Source organism: Brachyistius frenatus, unplaced genomic scaffold (genome assembly GCF_029030835.1).
Source record: "Brachyistius frenatus isolate BFR_SWC_R1_liver_20210118 unplaced genomic scaffold, ASM2903083v1 Contig_49, whole genome shotgun sequence".
Lineage (NCBI taxonomy): Eukaryota > Metazoa > Chordata > Actinopteri > Embiotocidae > Brachyistius > Brachyistius frenatus.
Genome location: NW_027210648.1, coordinates 2,356,867 through 2,369,367, shown reverse-complemented (window position 1 = coordinate 2,369,367; position 12,501 = coordinate 2,356,867). Strand labels below are relative to the sequence as shown.

General features: G+C 40.0%; 1 long non-coding RNA gene across 1 annotated transcript; it reads left to right on the top strand.

The window, feature by feature from the left end:
• The first annotated feature begins 1,775 nt into the window (after window positions 1–1,775).
• LOC138624055 (uncharacterized) lies at window positions 1,776–2,775 on the top strand. Its single transcript, XR_011311128.1, has 3 exons — window positions 1,776–1,987; window positions 2,073–2,130; window positions 2,713–2,775. It is a non-coding gene; the product is annotated as an uncharacterized lncRNA (long non-coding RNA).
• Window positions 2,776–12,501: the final 9,726 nt, after the last annotated feature.

Below are 12,501 nucleotides of genomic sequence, written 5' to 3'. Positions count from 1 at the left end.
AAGTGCAGATCTATGAATATGCAAATAGTTTCCGCCGCAGCTCGATGATATGGAAAGCCCTCCCCCCCCATTTGATCATACATTTGATCAAATTAAACAAACACGATGCTACGTGTAGGTGAGCTTCAGAGGAGCTTGTAGGTGGATTATCTTTTCAATTGGACCAAGTAGCGACCCACCGTGACGTCACCCGTCGGTTTAGGTTAGGTTAGGTTAGGTTAGGTAGTTACTTTATTAATCCCCGAGTTCATGAACTGACATTTTGAAACCTTAAGTCTGGCATTTTGGCCATCGGCACCTTGGAATTTTTGGGAGGCAGAAATGACCATATTTGGGCAAAAGGGCGGCGCTGGTGAGGAGTGAGGGGTGGATCAGTCTGCGAACACTCCGCCCGTCCACATATACCGGCAATTCAACAGCACCCGAGGCCTGTCAATCAAATCAGACACGCCCCCGAACACATCTCTCTTTGATATAATTAGGTACAGAAGTATTTTCAGAAGAACCACCAGAAAACGGATCAGAAGGAGGGAATTTAGCGACTGACACCATAATGACTTGTGGGAAAAATGTATTGATTTAGTATTTCATGATGGACTCGTCACTAGTGGCCCTCAGTGGTACTGCACTGTAAGGGACTAAAGGGGAGACTACATCCATTTTTCTATACGGTGTATGATTTGGACAGAGCCGGGCTAGCTATTCCCTGTCTTTATGCTGAGCTAGACTAACCATCCGCCAGCTCGAACTAAATATGAAAGTGGTATCAATCTTGTCATTTCACTCGAGACAACAAGGTAGAAGGAAGCAAGTATTTTCCAAACTATGAGACTATCTCTGTAACATTTACATTTACCCATTTGCTAATTGCTTGTCAGTATCATTTACCCAACAACAAATCAGCAGCTTATGTTTGACATGACAGTAGGACACAGGTTCACCGGTGTTTACACACGTTTTTCACAGCAGACATTTTGACTTTGTCACCGTAGGAAAACAGGTATTTTTTTATTTTTTATGTTAGCTGGAAATGAAGTGAACCGTCAGTAATGCACCTGTGCTTTCACTGCAATGACAAATCAAAAGGTCTGCCTTGAAAGAGGTGGATAGTAAACTTAAACAATATCTGACACCGTTTTAGTCATTACGACTTAAGTGCAGCCGTCCCGATATTTCATTCATTTTGTTAAACACCTATTCATTACGACAAAATCCATACGGCGACTTCCTGTTTTCCGTCAGACTGCATGTTGTACGGGGGACCGAGTCGTCGCAGCTCTTCGTGCTCAGATTTCTCGGCCCTCCCCGGGATGTGATGTACATACAGCCGCTGCACACTCTCTCTCAGCTCACGTTAATTACTCGGCTACGTTGTCAACAGTGTTTTGCTCAGTGATTTCTGGCCTCGCTGTTTTCTTTTTGTTAGTCTTTACACATTCTAATTTCCTATTTGTGATTGTAAATATAAAACAACGATATCACAACCCGGGATGATTTCAATTCTTTTCCCTAAAGGCAGAACATGTGAAAGTTGCCCGAGAGAAGAAGAAACTGGCGTGTGTGTGTGTGTGTGTGTGTGTGTGTGTGTGTGTGTGTGTGTGTGTGTGTGTGTGTGTGTGTGTGTGTGTGTGTGTGTGTGTGACGGGTGGGGTGGGGGGGGGGGGTGGCAGAGCAGTGTAATATGTCTCCAAAACAACAACTGCTGACAGACACAGCTCGCAACGCACCATCTGCACTGCTTGGTTGAGCGACTTGCAGCGCGTAGGAGTGACACCACCTGTCAGAAGTCCACGCAGCTCAGCAACACCCGTGCAGCCGCCCGACGGAGCCCGACGGTGTCAACGACCACGCCAAAACGACACATACCGAAGGTCTCAGCTCTGTACTTTACTTTTTTTTTTTTTCAAAATGACTTTAATGTGACTTCACTGTCGTGGTTTCGATACGCGAGCGTATGTCTTGACCACGGATGACCGACGCTTAAAGGGTGAGTCCGTCATTCAACCCAATCTATTTAGCCTGCATAAGCAAAAGTCCTAACTCAAAGCCAACTTACTGGATTTCTCCTGCAGGATTTCAGCTGATTCTCACGGTCTTTATCGGTGGATGGTGTTCTTGGAAGTTTTGCAGGTTGGCAAATAAGCATTCATAGTAATGATAAGCTGTATTACTTTAACGAAGTAATTGAAATCGTTTCAATACTTATAACATTTTTGACAGGGTAACTAGCCGTCTGCAACCGAATATATTTTAAATATAACCTTCCCAACACTGCGTGTATGTTTTAGTTCCTGTTCCAGTGAATTAAGGCCAAAGCGTAAATGATGCTCTGCAGCTCCCGATGTTATAAGCTTTGCGAGGCAAATTTTCTCGCAGGACCTCGTCAGCTGGAAACAGGACTGAAACAGACATAAAAATAACCACAACACAGATATGATTTCTATTGTACTGCATGAGTATCAACACCAGTGAGGTCATAGCACTGCACCTCTCGAATGAGCATCGCCGGTATCATTTTCATAACCCGCAGTACTGTAAGCATGCCCCTAATCATTCATTAGTCATCTGCATTCTTCACGTACCCTCCCCGTCCTTTCTCTGCTTTATTATATTTCCACCAACATTAGTCATACTAATCTCTTTTCTGTCACTGCGCCTGTTTTGTTCCCTTTTTCCCTCGCTCGTATCGGTGTTGTGATTGGTGTACTGCAGGATGAATTCTGCTGTGGGACACGGCGATAACTCAATCCACAAATTACAGCTGACTGATCGTGGAGCACTTGAGATCAATGAAGAGCAGGTGTGTGTTTGGCTGTGCGCTGTACATTATGATGATGTGACACACCAACAGAAGATTTTTGGGCTCAACATTTTCTCCCTTACATTCCCAGGAAGTGAGGATTGTGCAGCCTGTGCTCCCCTGCACTCTGATTAAACGACTCTGTTCTGGTGACAGATGAGATTAATCAAACCACTGGAACTGTTCTCAGCTCTAATGACTAATAATGATTGAATGAAAGAGGGATATTGTACATTTAGCAGTCCCCTGTCTCTCCTAATCCTGTTGCATTCAACGGGATTTTAGACAACAATGTGGCAGCAGCTTGTGTTTGACCTTTCCAGGTTAAACTCCCTGTTTGGTGTGAAAGACTTTGACTGGTCTGCACGTATCTCTGAACTCGACTCCATTCAACACCTTTGGGATGAATTAGAACATCACCTGCAATCAGATTAATGAAATTTACGACATGCAAACTGCAACTTGCAGCATAAGACCCAAGCTTAAAGTGAAGATGCACCACTGAACAATATACTGAGGGAAAGGTATGCAATCAAACTTTACAGTCACCTAAATCTGCTAGAAAGCCAAATAGTCCTTGCTTTTCAATATCCATACTACCATATTACTTAGAATGCCAGAAACAGATTTCGTATGTCCCGATACTTAGTGTGTTAAACGTAGGATGCTGAAAGTACCAGGATGTGCTTCTACATCTGGTCGTATTTTGCAGTCTGCAGACCAGCATTCTACTCTGGCTGTTCTGACCAAGAGGGTCAAAGGTCAAGGCGCATTTTAATGATGAAGTAGTATGTCCCAATTGTTTGCACACTACACGCAACAGTACATACGTTTTAAAGGTAGCTGCAGTCCGTACGAAAAGTAAAAATAAATAGTATGCGATTCAGAACGCAGGCAGTATTTCAGCGTTATTGCCAGTAAGGTGCAGCCATCTTAGATCAAGCTAAGCGATGACGTCACAGGAATGTTGTTTTTACGCTGTTTGTATTGACATATGCTATTGCCGTCTATTACAGCTCATTGATTTGGTGCATTAAGCCTGGTTGAAGTACTGTAAAGGTGCCCTGTCCTTTAATGACAGTTTGGTTCTGTGACATTGTGGCGTTTATGGTCGGTGTAACAGATGATTTGAGTAGAGTAGTCGTAGTAGTAGTAGCAGAGCAGTGCTTTTAAGTACAGAAAGTCATTTTTCGGCAGTAGCATCCCAACAAACATATTGTTCAGTGGTTTATCTCCACTCTTAAGTGTAGAACTGGACTGTAAATCTTGCCAAGTAACAAACAAGATGCTGGAATTATTTGTGATCTCTGTGGAAGTAGCGCTCGTAAATCGCCTTTGTGAAACTGGCCCCAGGTCTTATCATCCAATATCGGTGCTGCTCCTCGCTGATGCTATTTCGGCCGAATGGGAACAAATCACTGTAACTACCCAGAGTCGGGTCGCAGTGGCAGCACCTTGAGCAGGGCAGTCCAGGCGTCTCATTTTCCAGCATCTCCGGGAGGATCCCCAAAACATTACGAGACCAAATGTCACATCACTTCGACCGGTTCCCGGTCTCCTACCACCCGGATGTGCCTGGAAAACGACCAGGAGAAAGGTGAAGCTTGATCAGATGGTCGAACCACCTCAACTGGCTCATTTCGATGTGAAGCAGCAGCATCCGGACGTTTCTTCTCTCTAAAACGACTTCCAAACTTCCTCAGGATGTCTAAGCTCCTATAGATCCATGATACTTTGTGTGAACTACTGCTGTGACTTGTTGGATTTCGTTTCACTAAACCGGTGTCCACGAGAGTTAGCGGTGTCCTCCGGGTGTCTTCTCTCAATGATTAGGGTTCAGGGAATAAATCATGTGGGATTGATGTGATTAATAATCTCTATTCTTGAAGGACGAGAGGATGACATGAAAAGTAGCCTCAACTAACGTACAATAGCACATTTGGTACATTATTGATAATGTTGCTTTCAACAATGAAACAATGAGCAGTCTGAAAAACTCTGCGGCTCAGCAGTAGTATGGCTGCAGTGGAGGACAAACTCTGATTCTTTACTTCAGTAAAAGTACCAAAAAAGCAAAGTACAAGTACTCCATTGCAGGTGCAGCTAATTTGAACTACTTTATACAGTTTTATATTACATTTTCATCTTAGTAACGAAAGCCGTCAAATACATGCAGTCGTGTAAAGTGTACAATATTTCCCTCTGAAATGTAGTTGAGTGGAAGTATAATGTCGCATCAAATGGAAATACTCAAGTACAGTACCTCAAAATTGTACTTAAGTACAGTACTTAGTTACTTCCCACCACTGTAATGAGGTTAGTTATAAGCAGGACTACCACCTCGTTTGTCGTCTTCATCTGTGAACAACGAAACATGTCCCTGAACTCCTGAACTTTTAGCTGACGTTACGATGTTCGTTCGTGCTGCCACTACTGCCGCTTCTCAGCTCGGCCTTGGCTTCATATCAAATGAGACGAATTGTGTTTCCACTTATATTTTTTTCCCCAAAAATCTCGACGAAACATGAACCTGGAGCAAACGGCTAACTTTCGCAGACACTGGTTCAAGGAAAGGAATGACAGGAAGCTGCACTAATAATTCATGCCAGCTGATATGGGGCATAAAAACGATACATCAAAACTTCAAGTACTCTACAATGAATTAGTACAATCAGTACATCAAATACATCAAATAAGTCTCAAATACGGTTGTTTATGACATGAAAGGGAGCATGAAGATGCTGCTTATTTAATTAGTTTTTTTAATTTTTCACGTAGCTTTGCAGGCAAACGTGACATGCTGAGACTTACATTTCATCTCGGGCTTTGATATTTTGGTGTGCACATATTTGTAGAGACCATGTGATGTGTTTTATTTCCAGATCCTGTTTAAAGTATATTTACTTGACTTTTGATGCATCATATGTAAATATCTCAGACATCAGATCAAAGCCGACACAAATATCAGTTTGAGAAGGTGATATAATTAGACACTGTAATATACAAACAAACTTGAATGCACAAGTGCCCTGTTTCCCTTTAGGAGACATCTGTAGTGTTTATAAAAAGAGAGAGTAGCACGCTCTTTTTTTTTTTTTTTTTTTTTTTTTTAAATAAACCTCTCAAGCTTTTAGTTCAGAAAACAATTTAAATCACAAAACACAGGCCATGAAAAAGTCCATCACTGCACAATGACAATGAAACTGCAATAAAGTTTCCCCATCAAAGCGTGCGGGCAGTATATTCAGTGATGACAACCTTTAGAGGAACAAAAAGCTTCCTATGAAAAAGAAAATCCCAGAGGATGTCGAACCGTAAAGCCTCCTCGAAAAATGCTGCTTTGAGGATTTGACTGTATAATTAGGGTTTTACAGGGATGCTGTCAGATGGGTGGGTGAAAGAGTGTCACTCATAAAAAAACCGAATTACAGATTTGTTCAGTAATTGGCATGTAAATGAGGGATCAGATGGTACAAGGCCAGCAGAAGTGTGAGTGCTCCACGGGGAATCTTAAAAGGAGTACGCTGGAGTGTAATGACTGAAACGAACGTATACAGTGAGGTATTTTTAACCATGACATCAGAACACAAGACTTAAGATGAAGGAATATGGAAATTATTGTTGGATTGAAAATTATACATATATATAATTTTATTTGGATTTTTTTTTCTCACCTACATGTCTTTAGATTTTCAGACAATGAACCTCAAGGCATGTTTGTGCAATAAAAACAATAAAGGAAACAAATCAGAGACGAGCCCAAATTTGGGCTTCTATTGGGAAATTGTGAGGAGGATAATTACATCGAGGCAATAATACATTTCTGGGTGTAATGAGACAGGCACTCAGAATATCTTTGCATTCACACAGGCTAATGAATCTAAATGAGTGATATTACAACTGGGGGTGGGAGCGAAACCAGCAGCTGCCGTGTGAGTAACCCTCCCACCCCCCAAAAAGAGCAAGTGGACAGAAAACCAGGAGCCAAGGTTGCGGACACAAATTGGTTCTCCGGGTTCGTCAAAGAGGCTCTTCATCAACCAGCCGAGTGTGAGCTCTCAACAAAGACCATGTATGAGATTGATATTACCAGCAGCCTCTCTCTGCATGTTCAGTCGAGCATCTTTAGATAAAAAGCTTGTGAAAAAAACTTGAATTTGAAACTTGAATTTTCCAGACTAAAGTCCCCCACCCGTTAACTCAGAATGATTGAAAAGAAGACTTTATACAGCTCTGACAGCTCTTGTGCTTGTCTGTATATTTTTAGGCACTTTTTGCACAAAGCCAACTTTCCAAAGAGATGTCCATCACACCAGCTGCTGTTGTTGCTAGGAGACTTGTGACACACCATGTCACCACACACATTTTTTAAACTTATGAAATTGTAAAGACAAAAATAAACTCTTTTCCAATTAATTATTGAATTTATTTTCATGCTCGTATTCTATTTTAAAGTAGAATAGGGCCTGGTTAGCCGAGCTTCGCTTATCTTATCAAGAAACATGCAACATATGAACTGTGAAAGGCTATTGTTGAAAAATAATGACGAATCCCTTTTAAGAGCTAGGGAACAATCGTCATGGTTACATAAATTAACCCAACACAGTTACAGTTGTGGAACCATTATGGTAAAAAGAGACAGTGGACTCTTGTGTTAAATGTTCAGTATTTTGTTGACCCATCCATCTACCTCTTAGCTAGTGCTTTCTTCATTACGATGCGGGAGGCCGCTTCAAGGAAGTGAAAGCACTCCTGATTTGGAAGATCTCTCGAAACAGAAAGATGACACTAAGCAGAAGCTTGGAGCTGAAAGGATGTAACTTCATAACTATGGGTTGAAATAAGCTCCTAGCAGAAACAAGGTTGAGAGCAGAAAAAGCCTCGTCACTGATTTTCTTTAAGTTCAACTTTACGCGTTCTATGGGTTTAGAGAGTTTAGAGTAAAACTGAAATGTCAGACCTGACCAAAAATGAAAAGAATAGGTGTTAAATTCATTGACATTCCCACACTTGCAGACTGCAGAGTCTTTATCTAATGGCCAACACCAGCCGGGGTGAACAAGATCACAAGTATTTAGTAGTACCACCAAAAGAAAAAAAACAAAACAGTGCAGCGTTATTACTCACAACATTAAATTATCTTTTGCAAAAACGCCCAAACTGCTGTACTGCAAACTGCAATCTATCTGATTCTGTCACTGCCTAACTTCACTTAACTATTTATTTATCATGGACAGTTTCAGCTACACAGGTAAGCTCAGTTCAGACTGAAATTAAAAGTATAGTTCTGAAGTGTTACTTCATTATTTGATATGATTATATTTTATTACATCGTCATTTAAGACAGTAGCATTTGTATATGACGTGTTGTGTTGCCTAAAATCAACAGTTATCATCATACATTTAAAAAATATTTATATTTAAAAGTCAGTATCAATTTACAACAAAGTGGCTATACATTTATGTTATAAGGACATTTTATATAGCTATATAATCTATAATGAATTATACAAATTACCGATACAGGCGTGTAGTCCTGCCCGAGTACCATAATGTACCACCCAGCTGAGAAGAAAGTAAATTGCGCATACGGAACAGATTTGCAGTAGCAAATCAAGTCATGCTGGTTACAACTAACCACCTGAACTCATCACTTTTATGAGCACACCTCAGCTGGCTGTTTGAGTGCAGCGCTGCTCACCAGCTGGGCTGCAGCGTGTCCAGATGGTTCTGCTAAAAGATATATCGTATAGGATCATTACAGCAGCACAGAGCGCTGGAGCGGTTTCAGTTAAATGTTATTCTAATGAATATATCATTGTCATTATTATCAGCGAATTCATACATTGGAAAATATTTTATTTTCTATCAATCAGCTGCTTTTTAGCAGCTGGATAAACCAAACATAGTTTTTAATAGTCATTGTTTCTGATAAATAATATGCTAATAGGTGTGAATTTCTCACTTGTCACTTTGAGCTATAGGGATGTTAAAATATGAATGTAGACAGAGTTGAATGAAGGTTGAATCTCGTGGTTACAAATCCACTGTGGTCACTTACGCTGTAAAATTAACCTTTCAGCTAATTAGACATGTACTGCACTGATAGAATCTATTCAAAGTGAAAATCGTGTTTTCATTTTGTGCCCATGTGGTGTTATTTTTACGCTGCAAAACATATCAAGAGAGAAATTAACAGTCGCCTATAATAACAAATCAAAATTTTCAGCCATTTAACATTCCATTGACTGACATTTTTTCAGGACATCCTCTCCATTGTGATGAAATTGTGTCTCACTGCAACCTTTGGTCAATTCAGAAGTCCATCACGCTAAACATGCTAAATCAATTGACATCTAAATGTCCACAAATATTCATTCAAATGCTAAAAAGAATGACAGATATTCTTTGGTACTAGGTGTCACATGGTTTTAAAGGGATTAGGTTTGGTAAAACAGTGAGTCCACAGAGATATTAACTATCTTCTTGTAATGTGTGCTGTATGCACAACATTTTCTATTCTGCCAAACGTTTGCTCATAATTCACAAACATTTTTAGGAACACCGGACATCAGCCAAGTCAACATTTTGACTTTTAGAAGCGTTTTAAGTGTTGACAACGAAAACTACTCCATCGTTGAAATTTCCCCAAACTTCATCCACCCGTTATCTATTTATGGGCAAGTTATGACATCCTCCAAGTTGCAACCAAGTCCCAGGCGGGGGAGGAGAGGGGGGGTGGGCGAACTCTGAACCTTCCTGCAGTGAGGCGACAGTATATTGTCACTTTCACTTTCCACACTTCATAAAATTACAATATTTTTCAAGACATCCTCTACATTTGGCAAACTGCAACCTATATACACTTCAAATATTCATTCAAATGCTTCAAACATCGATGCAGACATTCTTTGGATACTTGATATCACATGTTTTCAAAGGGGTTATGTTTGGTAAAAGAGTGAGTCCGTAGTGATATTTAATATCTTCCTGTAATTTGTACTGTAAGCAAAACATGTTCCTATTACCCCAAAATCTATACACCCATTATCTATGTAAACTCACAATAAATCACCACTATGGCCCTTAGAGCTGATTTATTATTTATTATTAAAATAAGTATTATCAATTGTATTTTAAGGACATCCTCTGCAATGTGAAAATGTATTTCTATTTCCCCAAACAATTGATTAAACTTCACCAGAGATAGGAGTTGATCCCCCAACCTTCTTCCTATACAGCAGCAGTGCTAACCACTACACCACCATACTGTCAACTTCAGGAAATCACACCTGACATCATAAGAATGATGTGATTTTTTTTTCACACATGTAATGTCTTTGTCTAAGTTACCAGACATTTCTTTAAAAGTCAGTCTCCCCTGTGGTGCAGTGTGAATTTCACCTTCTCTGGAGATTCAAAGCTCTATGGTTCAGTTCCTCCATCTGGACAAGTTCAACAATGATGCAGTGTATACATGTGATTTACTGTTATGGTTTTCTTCTACTGCTTGCAATTTGCTTGGACCTCGATCATTGCCACTTGCAGCTATATTTTTTGTAATATATTTGGTTGCTGAGCAAAGCAGTACGTTGCTTAGCTTCAGTGTCAGCACAGATGCCTGATTCTCCAAACTAGGGACCAACTGACCCCCAACTACTGCAGGAAATACACTGAATATGGGGAAGTAATTCATACAACCGCACTTCAACCAATCTGAAGTGTTCCTTTACATTTTTGACAGATAACAGCCTTTAAAATGAATGATTGTATTAAGTGGGTCATGATAAAATTCTTTATTTCACACACCATCCATATTAAGGCAGAAAAGAATCATTTATTACCAGAATATATTCTCCTGATTTTATCTATTACCATATTCATTACAGTATTTTCCCACTGCAGTGTTGAATTGAATTAAGATTCAAACCATCACACAGTGTAGCAAAGGTGAACTTACACCATTACCGCAATTTTTTGTTATCCTGATATCAGCTGAAAAACTTAAGTTAATGTGAAACGGTGTGGAATTAAAATGAAAGTGTGCGATGCAGCAGATTTTATTTCCAGGGTTCGTGTTTATGAGCAGTCAGAGCATGAAACAAAATATCAGTGGCTTTCAAGATGCCATCAATTATAAGAATGCAGATGAAAATAAGGCTTTGTAAGCAGTTGGTGCGCTCCAGAAAATCCACCAGTATTAGTTCAAGGTCAGTAACCAACAGGAACGAGACAAAATGCTTTTTAATGGAATTCATCCAAAGTCCAGAGATGAGGAAACATGAAGCACACTCGTTTATTGTAGAATTTAAATGTGATTTTAATAAGTTGGAGGAAAGTGGGTGTTTTCTTGTGTATTTATCATCTTATTTTTTTTTTACAAAGTGATGCCATTGTTGTGTTTCATGTGGAACTCTGTGGAGATAAACTTTGTAGAAAATCCAACACATCTCCAGTTGTGTCTTTTCCCTTTCGTCTTTCCAATTGATTAGACATCTGTGAGTGGAACCTTTTTGGACTTGACTGTGCTCTGTCAGCACTTCTCACTGCCTCCTCTCCATCTTTGTCTCTCCCACTTGTAATGATACTGCCATTGTTACAATCAGCAGTAACAACCAGGAACTGTTTATCCTCAACATTTAGGTGTGTGCGTTTGACCTGATGCTGGATAGAGGTAAAATAAATGTGATTAGTCAAGTGTTAAAAAACAGAACCAGTCATGCAGCCAGAATTCACAATGAGTTCAGTTATTCTCTGTAATGTGTACAGTAAGAGCTGCTTCATGAATATTAAGGTATTGTCTCAAAAACATCAGGCCTGTGGTTACACACCGTTAACACGCCAATGCGAAAGTGCCTCAAACTGCAATACCACTGGGGGCCACTAGGGGCTGGCTTTAAATAGTCTCCAGCTCCACAAACTTCACAAAGTCAATACATTTGTTTCACAAGTCAATATGGTGTTACTTACTAAAGTCACTGCTTCATATTTATTTTCTGATGGTCCATCTGGAAATAATCCTGTCATTAATTAGATATTAGGCCTTTTAAAAAAAGTGTGTGTTTGGGGTTGTGTCTGTTTGATTGATCACCTGTGGTGCAGTCAGGTTTCTGCTACAGATGGGCGGGGCTTAGTGTCCTCCGGTCTCCAATCAAATTGATTCTGATTCACCGCTCGCTCCCCAGCTCGTCCAAATATGGTCACTTCTGGCTCTAAAACAATAAGATGGCGACGGCCAAAATCTGAACACGAGTCTTCAGAACAGCAGTTCACACATTAAAGGGTGACATCATGGTTGAATGCCACTTGGTTGTAATAAATGTACAAATGTATAAATGTAAATGTACAGTCCCTTGACTGAATAGAATATACATCTACTGTAACACATTTGTCTTTGATGTGTTCAGGGTTTCAACCATCTCTTACAATGTTAATAAATAATAGTGGATAACAAAGCTAAACATGCAGCCAGGTATAGCTGGATTCAAACATCCAATACATTATTGTATACACAGCTCTGTGTACATGAGGCTAAGACCACCTCTTGCCCAGATGAACAAGGTGCATGGCTCTAGCCTTTCAATGTTGTTATTTGTAATCTTAGCAGACACTGTCACGTCTGCTCCATTGGACAATGTAATGTTAGTATAAAGGTATAGTTATGTGTATTGGAGGACATTGATTAAAGTGCATAAGCGATT